Here is an 11,413-nt window from a genome sequence, read left to right as displayed (position 1 = left end):
GCAGGTACTCGATTATTTATTTATCTGAATGTTTGTTTATTCGCATGTAAATAAGTGTGAATAATTGATGCTGCGCTGAGACCCGTAATTACTGTGGATCTCACACTCACAGGACTGATGCTGAACGAGGCGTTCCGTGATGTTTGGCGCCCGCCGGTGTCCGTTCGGAGGAACGACGGATTCCAAAGAGTAGATTAGAATACAATGATTCGTTTGATTACAGTAATAGAATGACAGGAGGAATGACAAACAGAAGGATAGCTCTCTCTGGCTTCCAATAAAGAAAATATATAGAATTAATTCAAGTAATGTAGAACAGTAGGCTGGTGCTAGTTACATCTGTATTCAGTTTCTGTTTAATGTCTGTATCAGTCAGTTTCTATATCGACGCAAACATTAACATCTCAAGTACAAAAATACTACAGTACTTAACATTTACAAAATACCACCGAGTTCATCGAAGCTTTTGGGACAACATACCCCAATAGTAACACATGTTGTCACACGTTTTCCATTATTATAGGAGTTTTAGCACATTTTTTAAAGTAAAACAATTATGAAACCCAAAATTTATGATTTATGACACATCAAATGTAAAAACAAATTAAAAGAAAAATGCAGAATTTTGAATATATAATGCAGGGGTGCCCAAATTCGTTCCTGGAGGGCCAGTGTCCTGCAGAATTTAGCTCCAACCCCAATTAAACACACCTGAAGCAGCTAATCAAGCTCTTACTAGGCATACTAGAAACTTCCCAGCAGGTGTGTTGAGGCAAGTAGGAGCTAAACTCTGCAGGACACCGGCCCTCCAGGACCGAGTTTGGGCACCCTGATATAATGCTTTTGTCAAGCAGGTTCTGCAGTGTTCATGGCAATAAAGTTTCATAAATCTATTTATTTACTACTGAACATTTAGAACAACTGTTGAGTTCATTAAACACATACTGACCTTTTGTGACAACATGCCCCAATAGCAACACGTTGTCATTCTATATGGGGTAAGTTGTCACAGTAAAACAATTCTGAAACCCAAAATGTACAATTTATGACACATCAAATGTAAAAATGCTTTAAAAAAAGCTGAATTCCTATATATAATGCTTTTGTAGTGCTGTTCTGCAGTGCTCATGGCAATACATTTTCAGAGTCAATTTATTTACTTTAGAAGATAACTGTTCTATATGGGGTAAGTTGTAACAATGAAACCTTCGATTATTATAGGAGTTTCAGCAAATTTTAATGAGTAAAACACTTATGAAACACAAATGTATTTCTTACAAATTTATGATTTGACACTGAATAAAAAAAAAATTTAATAATAAATTAAAGCAAACAACTAGCACTAATTTCCTAATGCATTTATTATAATATATAATGCTTTTGCGGTGTTGTTCTGCAGTGCTCATGGCAATGAAGTTTCAGAGTCAATTTCTTTACTAAATGAACATTTACAAAATACTACTGAGGTCATTAAACACATGTTGACCTTTTGTGACAACATGCCCCAATAGCAACACATGTTGCCACACTACATGGGGTAAATTGTCACAATGGAACTTGACATTATTTTATGTGTTTCAGCAAATTTTAAAGAGTAAAACAATTCTGAAACCCATTTTTATGACAATTTTAAACATTTAAATGTGTGATTTTATGACACATACAATGTAAACAACAACAACAAACTATGCAGAAATATTATAGCAAACATCTAGTCCTGGTGTTTCCTAATGTATTAATATTAAAATATCATTGTTATGCGGCGCTCATGGCAATAGAGTTTCAGAGGCATTTTCTTTACTACTTTCATCGAACACGCATTGACCTTTTGTGACAACATGCCCCAATTGCAACACATGCTGTCACACTATATGGGGTAAGTTGTCACAAACGGAACCATGTTGTTATCATAGGAGTTTCAGCAAAATTTGAAGAGTAAAGCAATTATGAAACTCAAATGATTTTGATATATCAAATGTAAAAAAAAAAACAATAGCAATGTTAAAGCAAACAACTATCCCTAGTTTCCTAATGGCAATGAAGTTTAATTGATTGAAACTCAATCAATCATCTCTTAACATATGAAATGCATAAAACAAGAATATTTTTCAAAACAACTGCTTAATTGATTACAGAAGAAGGAAAGCTGAGCGATCCTGCAGGTATCAGACACACACACAGAAGAAACTGGTCCTGAGGCCAGAGAGTGTTTTCCTCAGGACTTACAAACGCAGGAGGAATGCGGTTTGTAGTTTCTCCCTCATTAATACAACAGCCCTGCAGTGCGTTCAGTTACAGCCGTGTGCAGGAGGTGTTGTAAGTTTAAAGATTTAAACAGCTTACAAAGTTGCCCCGGGTGCTTTAGTTGCCATCCGTTAATTCCTGTAATTTATGGGTTTTGCTGTGCTGTCTGTGAGAGGAGAAGCTGAAGTGGGTCATGATTCGTTTGACAGTGATTTCCACAAAACATCCTTTAAGGTGATGATAATGAGGATGAAGAGTGTTTAACGGGCAAATAAAACATAGTGTTGAGTATGAAAGTCTGCACTGAAAATCTGAGATGTTGCTGGAAATACAAAGATTTTTGGAATATTTAGAAAACATATGATGTAAAATAAAGAATAATTATTTAATACTGTAATGCTATCATTAATAGATCAATTAATATTTTAAAATAAATTTTACATTTAAATGTAAGATATATAAGTTAAGTTGAATAAGATTACTAATCAAATGTGAATAAATTAGTGCCATTTTTACCTGATAGATACTGAAATCATAATACTTATACACAATTAGTTTATTATTAATCAATGTTATTTAGTATCAATATTTTGAATTATGTGAATGTTTTTATGTTCCATTTTCTGTTCTAATTTTAACTAAAGGTAAGTCATTTTGTTGTGTGATTTCTTAAAAAAAGATGACTGTCATTTTTATTTCAGTTTTAGATTTATTTATAAAGCTTCAAATGTAACTAAATGAAAATGAAAAAAATGTTGCCTTGGCAACTAGAGGAAAACGTTTAATAAAGTTTTTTAACCTTACTTTATTTTAGTTAATGTTTATTTTATTTTGAATATGATTATGTTCCATTTTCTGTTCTAATTTTAACTAAAGGTAAGTCATTTTGTTGTGTGATTTCTTAAAAAAAGATGACTGTCATTTTTATTTCAGTTTTAGATTTATTTATAAAGCTTCAAATGTAACTAAATGAAAATGAAAAAATGTTGCCTTGGCAACTAGAGGAAAATGTTTAATAAAGTTTTTTAACCTTACTTTATTTTAGTTAATGTTTACTTTATTTTGAATAATAAATTTTTTTATGATTTTAATTTGTTTTATTTATCTATAATAACCCTGTTAACATCATCTTAGTTTAAAAATAAAATAACATTTTATGATGGATTTATTTACAAGAGTATAAAACCTATGCACAAGGCATTTTAAAGTAGATAAAAACTAATGAAGGCATGGGGGAAAGTTTCTGAGACCGTTATAACGTGACTTTTATATAACAAAAAAAAAATCTAGTCTGTATAGTTGAAGAAATTCTTTAATGAAGAAGACATAAAGAACTATTGTAATGTTTTAAATTGGGCAGAGTTTGGATTCCGCCTACATCTATGTTAATAATAAGAATAAAGATCTTTTACACACAAAACTAATGAAGGCATGGGGGAAAGTTTCTGAGACCGTTATAACGTGACTTTTATATAACAAAAAAAAAGAAGCCGAAATCTAGTCTGTATAGTTGAAGAAATTCTTTAATGAAGAAGACATAAAGAACTATTGTAATGTTTTAAATTGGGCAGAGTTTGGATTCCGCCTACATCTATGTTAATAATAAGAATAAAGATCTTTTACACATAACTCTTGCATTATTCATATTCAACAATTGTGGTGGAAAAATTAAATGTAGTTGCTTTTGTTCATAGGTTGATTGAACTTTACTAAATACACAGACTATGAGAACCTGTTGACTTTCCTCATCTGTGACTCTCTGTGCCGCTGAAGTCGAAACAGTTCATACTGAAGTATGTCTGAATCTCATTAAAAGTTTGTCACGTTAATGTCAGGCTGGCTGAGGTCTGATCAGATGTTTGAAGCCACCCGAAGACGCTCAGCAGGAGACTATTTCCAGAATTCAGTTCATGAAGATGAGAAGAGGTGATGTTCCTGTAGAAAGTAATGATGCCAGTCTCCAAGCAGTGACACACTTTCAGTTCAGCACGTGCCTCATGTTTCAGAAGTCCTCAACCAGTCTGCAGCTTTTGTCCTTTAAAACTACTGGATTATTGAACACATTTGTTTTTAAAGGATACACTATGAAAGCTTCAACCGTTTTATTGGGTCTCTTTATTAACATTGAAAAAAAATGATTCATTGAATTTACTAATTTTTTTTAAGGTAAGTGGTTGCAATCGATTTATTTGAGCTATAAACAAATGTAGTTAACTACCTTTCAACATTTTCTTTTAAAATGTAGCTCAAATAAATTGTTTGCAAGCACTTACCTTAAAAGAAGTTAGTATTGTTTTTTATTTCAGTGTACTTGTTCCTAATATTAAAGTTGTAAGTGCTGAAAGATCTTTTTAAAACTAATTTTAGATCAGAATTATTATTGATTTTTACATAAGGAGCATAACTTTGGATGGGCAGACACTTATCCAAAGTGAAAACCTCAAATGTCAAATTAGGACAATTTTTTTCTCATAAATTTGACTTGGTATGTCAGCAATTCTTTTCATCTCAAATAAAACTTATTTGAGTATAATTATAATGATAATTATCACCTTTTATGTCATAATTTCGATTTGTCAATCTGGATCTGAATTAATTTTGACTGTTTATCTCATATAAACAGTCATGCAATATAACTTCTAATGTCATAATTGTCACCTTTATGTCCATTTCAATCTAGTATATCATAATTTGGATTTATGGCATGATTTTGACTTTTCATCTCATAAATATGACTTTTTGTGTCATGATGATCACTTTTAATATCATAATTGTGACTTTTTCTTCATTTCTATTTTGTATCATAATTATGACTTTTTACCAATGCATGATTTTTTTTCTTATGTGGTTTAAATAATTACACATTTACATAATTACCATTTAGACTGTAGAAAAATACGGAGAAATAAGAAATTGCTTTATATATATTTTAAAATGAGCTGTAAGCTGATGACAAAAAGTCACAATATTGCAGTTATTGTGCAATTATTCTACTGTTTAATTTGTTTGAATTGCAAATTGGATTTGAAATGCAAACAATAAAGATTGTTTTAAAGCAACTTCAAAAAGAATCAATAAAGCAAACTTTATCAAACATGAGACGAATCCAAATGCTGCTGTGTTGATTCAGTTCAGTTCAATAACTGTAAAGTTCATCAATTATAAAACAAATTCAGTTAAGCAGCTCTTCTGAAGACAGCCGAGTCAGTTGCTGATGTTATAAACAAATTCAATTCAGCTCTAAAGCAGCTCTACAGAAGACAACAGTGCATTATGACCAATTCAGTTCACATTCACAGTTATGAATTGACTGGGAGCCGATAGTTGAATTCTGAACTTCACATTTATGCCACGGTGTATTATATATTTTGTCTGGTGCTTTGAGTTGTTCCTCAGTGAATGTTTCTGTCATGAGAACATCAGAAAGGCTTCTCAAGCTCATCGCTGTGCATCTGTCTCTGATGAATCCATGGCTCTGGGCGACGGCAGCGCGCCTATAAAAGCAATAAAAGCCAACAATGGCTTTTCAAAAATTAACGCAGCATCTCCATATTGATGAGGAAACATATCCGATCGTGCCTTTCTTTAAATGTCACAGTGATGGATGCCATATTTGCAGCATGCCATAATCAACTGTTTTTTGATATTTTGAATAATGCTGCTTTTGAATTATAGCCAGCAAAAGGAATAATCACTCAGATATGGGAATGCACACAGTGAGGGGGGCGTGTATGTAAATGAGCGCATATGCATTAATGCATGACCCTATAAGAATAACAATCAGGCCTTCCGGCGCTAAAGCAGGTGTCGTTAATAGTCACGCCGGAAGCGCTGAGCCCCAACTCACTGCCTCCATGCTGGTCTATTTTCAGCCTGCATTTCAGCGTCTCCTATTATTATTTTACGGTTATCTGAGCCTATCCAATAGCCTTCCTGTTCTGCTGTGAAGCGGCTTTCACGGACACCATGTATATTTTTATGTCTCTGTCAGAGAAAGTATGCATGTGTTTGTACAGCTGTGTGCTTGAGTTTATCGAGCAGCTATTTCCAGTCTTATTGGTGAGACAGATGTGGGCGTTATAACGGAGATGTTTTAATTATGCACAAATATGTTTAATGTACACTCTTAAAAATAAAGGTGCTTCATGATGCCATAGAACCTTTTAGTCTAAATGGTTCCATAAAGAACCTTTAACATCTGAAGAACCTTTCTGTTTCACAAAAGCTTCTTTGGGGCGAAAGAAGGTTCTTCAGATTACAAAAAGGTAAGAAAGAGATGGTTCTTTAAAGAACCTTTGACTGAATGGTTCTTTGTGGAACCAAAAATGGTTCTTCTATGGCATCGCTTGAAGAACCTTTTGAAGCACCTTTATTTTTAAGAGTGTAGAGAGAGATAAAACAAGACTACAGGATGTGGAGAAAATACATTTTATTTAATTATTAGTATTTTATTTTTGTATTTTATAAGACTTTTTATAAGACTTATTTAATTAAATGTCACTTTTAAAATAAGCGTTGTGCTATTTTCTGTTGAGTTTATTTATTAATACAAACTCATACATTACATGGAAGGAAAACATTCATTTCAATATATATATATATATATATATATATATAATTTCTTATTTCTGTGTGTTTTTGTACAATCTTACAGTAATGTAATTGTAGTTTATATGTAATTATTGTTATGTAATTATTTTAAAAACATTAAAATCATAATTATGACATAAAAACTCATAATTTTGATACAAGATAATGACAGTAATAATTATGGTATTAAATGTAATAATTATGACACATGTCAGTTTTTCCAAGAGATCAAAGAGAGAGTCAAAATTATGGCATGACTCAAAATTATACCATACTACATTGAATTTACGAAATTATGAGATAACAATCCTTATTTATGACATAAAATAATGACATAAAATCCTATTTATTAGATGAAAAGTCCAAATTATGACATAAATTCAAATTATGACATACTAAATCCAAATCACGACAAACATTTATAATTATGATGTTATGTTATATATATGAGATAAATTTTTTTATTAAAAGTAAATAAATATGAGATAAAACTCCATAATTATGACAGAAAGTCAAAATTATGACAAACCAAGTCATGTTGATGAGACTAAGTCCTGTTTATTAGATGAAAAGTCCAAATTATGACATAAATTCAAATTATGACATACTAAATCCAAATCACGACAAACATTTATAATTATGATGTTATGTTATATATATGAGATAAATTTTTTTATTAAAAGTAAATAAATATGAGATAAAACTCCATAATTATGACAGAAAGTCAAAATTATGACAAACCAAGTCATGTTGATGAGACTAAGTCCTGTTTATTAGATGAAAATCAAAATTATGAAAGAAAGTCATTTTTAAAGTTGTATTTATGAGATGAAAAACTGAGATTATGACATGAATCCAAATCATGACATACTAAACAAATTCGGACATAAAAATGTATATTTATGACAAATCTATGAGATGAAAATTTTTAATTATAAGTCTAAATTATGAGTTAAAAATCTATAATTATGACAGTCACAATTATGACATACCACATAATATTAATTAGAATACAAATACATAAAAAACTAAAATCAAAACATCTAAATCAAAATTACACTCTTAAAAATAAAGGTGCTTCACGATGCCATAGAAGAACCTTTTGGTCTAAATGGTTCCATAAAGAACCTTTAACATCTGAAGAACCTTTCTGTTTCACAAAAGCTTCTTTGTGGCGAAAGAAGGTTCTTTAGATTATAAAAAGGTAAGAAGGAGATGCTTCTTTGACTGAATACTTCTTTGTGGAACCAAAAATGGTTCTTCTGTGGCATCGCTTGAAGAACCTTTTGAAGCACCTTTATTTTTAAGAGTGTATGACAAGAAAAGTGATGATTATGACATAAAACGTTACATTTATGAGATGAAAAGTCAAAAGTATGAAATAAGTCATTTATGGGATTAAAATTCATAATTATGACATATAAGTAAAGTCTCACCATCAGCATCATCTGCCAATAAAATATAAGATCAGTACTGCTTAGACAGCCCTAACTTACAGTAACAGAAGCTCAGTGAAAATGTGCTTCCTCTCACACCTGTCTGTCTGTCAGTGGGCGTGTCTCTGATATCTGCTGTCTGATTGGCTCCTCAGGAGCTCCTCGTTCCTCTGGACGCAGTATTAATGCAGTCCTGTAAGGAAGATCTATTCATCCTCTCTCCAGCGGGCTGATGGGAAGGTTCGGCCCCCCACAGCAGCCTGTCAGAGTGACTGATGGAGAGCAGAGGAACCTCAAACCTCCCGCAGATGCTCCTATATATGAGCCCGACACTCACCAACACATGACAAAGGCCTTCTTTCTCATCATATGACAATCGTATGCAAATTACAATGCAGCCACTACAAATTTATCTTAAAAGTCGAAATGATGACATAAAAAGTCCTATTTACTAAATTGAAAAGTCAAAATTATGACATATTAAGTCATTTATAAGATTAAAAATCAAAATTCTTCCATAAAAAAGAAATATTTATGAGATTAGTCATATATTTATGAGATTAAATAAAGTTTACATAAGTCGACTTTTCTTGTCATAGTTGCCGTAATTTTGACTTTTCATCTCATATATGATTTCCATGTCATAATTTTGACTTTTAATCTTAATCATAATCAAAATTATACCTTTGATTTGTCCAGCTGTGTTCCAGCATAGTCATTATAATACAGTTTAATATTTTTGTTATTATATTTCTAGAAAAAACTTATATTCATTACATTTCATTACATTTTTATTTTATTTATTATGTAAAAAATTTAAGGCAGCAGTTAAACTTTTTAAGCTGAAGTAAATGGAAATGTTTTACAGTGTGTTTTCTCCTGATGGATCTTGAGATAGCCTATTAGATTAATATTGAATATAATTTAATAGTCAAGTGCCTCTTCTACATGTTAATTGTCCTTTTCGTGTTCAGGAGTCAATAGTCCACTTCTTATAAACCCTTTTTTCACTAATAGGCTATAACGTAATGAATGCTGCTCAATAGCGCCAGAGCGCAGATTCACGCCGCAGTGCTGCCACCGTGTGGCTACAGTTCATCATTACACTTTCACACTTCAGTCACGTGTGCACTGGATGTGAATGGAAACAATTGCCTTGTCCAAATACCCACACTTGTGGGCTTTGCACTTGACCACGTGACTACTTCTATGACGTATTTCCTGTATTTGGCCCAAGTGTTCAAGTGAGGATGAAGGCCACAAGTGTGTGTTGACCTTTTCATTACCTGATGGGACACACTTATAGTGTTGTAAAAATGCAAGTGTTTACAAAGCATTATTTTAATTTGAAATACTTTGCATTTTAAAATCAACTTCTAAATGTCTGTTCAGTCAGTAGTCCCTATAACATGACACAATTTAATTTGTGGTGCTTATGGTCACCCGAAGTGATATAGGGTGACCATATGGGCCATTTTTACGGGGCGCGTCCTTGCCAGAATTTCTATATTGCTTAAAATATCCAGGTTTTGGCTGTTTGCACTGTGCAGATCGATTGTTGTATGTCACGAGAGCTATAGAGAGCAGATTAGACAGCTCCTTATGCTTTCGAGATCGAATCGCTCTCGAGGTACTTTGGTGTCATTCAATGATCGGTGCGCAGCGACGCTTCAAGTCGAACAAACACGTGCGCTCATTTGCATCGCTTTGATCGTTCTCTGTAGATCTCACCTTCTCACGCACCACGATTGGTCGATTATATACAATACCTGCAAGTTATTGGTCAAACTACTTTGGATGTTTTAGGCAATATAAAAATCCTGGCCAGGACGTGTCCCGTATGAATGGCACATATGACCACCCTAGATAAAAAGCAGTTGATGGTGTTGAAATTATGCAGCCAAGCGATGATATCTCAGATCATTATCTAGTCTTGTGCAAACTTCATATAGCTAAAACTGTCAATTCTAATCCTTGTTACAAGTATGGTAGAACCATCACTTCTACCACAAAAGACTGCTTTGTAAGTAACCTTCCTGATTTATCTCAATTCCTCAACATATCCAATAGCTCAGAACAACTTGATGATGTAACGGAAACTATGGACACTCTCTTTTCTAGCATTTTAGATACGGTTGCTCCTTTACGCTTAAGGAAGATTAGGGAAAACAGTCTGACACCGTGGTATAATGAGCACACTCGCACCCTAAAGAGAGCAGCCCTGAAAATGGAGCACAGCTGGAGGAAAACAAAACTAGAGGTATTTCGTATTGCTTGGTGGGAAAGTATCCTATGCTATCCTTATATGTTTTCGCAAATAAACTCTTCATTGTCACTTGCATATTATTGCTCTTTTGTTGGTTTTGAAAAGTACTTTTACTCCTTTATAAATGACTCAATGGCCTAGAACCTAAATACATTGCAGATATGCTCACTGAATATAAACCAAACAGAGCACTCAGATCATTAGCATCGAGTCAGTTAGAAATACCAAGGGTTCACACAAAACAAGGGGAATGTGCTTTTAGCTATTATGCCGTCCGCAGCTGGAACCAGCTTCCAGAAGAGATCAGCTGTGCTAAAACATTAGCCATATTTACTCAAAACTCATCTGTTTAGCTGTGCATTTACTGAATGAGCACTGTGCGATGTCCCAACTGATTGCACTGTATTTTATGTTTTATCATTTTCTATTCTTAACTGTTTTAAATCAATTTTTGTAACCATTTTAAAAGTTTTCAAATTCCTTGTTTTTTATGTTTATTTTTATTCCTTTTATGTAAAGGTCTTTGAATTATTATTGTTTATGAAATGTGCTATATAAATAAACTTGCCTTGCCTTTGATTGTCATCATTTGTAAGTTGCTTATTTGGAAAAAAAAAATGCATGTAAATATAAGTGCATTACAGAAGTTTACAGATTGAGAGAAGAGTGCAAATGCTTTCTGTGATTTTCTGTCACAAATTCTGCACACTGAGCTCGATTCCTTTAATTGTGACCGGTGAACAGTGTTGGGGGTAACTCATTACAAGTAACGCGAGTTACATAATCAGATTACTTTTTTCAAGTAACTAGTAAAGTAACGCATTACTTTTTTAATTTGCAAGAAAATATCTGAGTTACTTTTTCAAAAAAGTAATGC

This window comes from Sinocyclocheilus grahami, unplaced genomic scaffold, assembly GCF_001515645.1.
Source record: "Sinocyclocheilus grahami isolate Dianchi unplaced genomic scaffold, SAMN03320097.WGS_v1.1 scaffold182.1, whole genome shotgun sequence".
NCBI lineage: Eukaryota > Metazoa > Chordata > Actinopteri > Cypriniformes > Cyprinidae > Sinocyclocheilus > Sinocyclocheilus grahami.
This window is presented reverse-complemented; position numbering follows the sequence as displayed.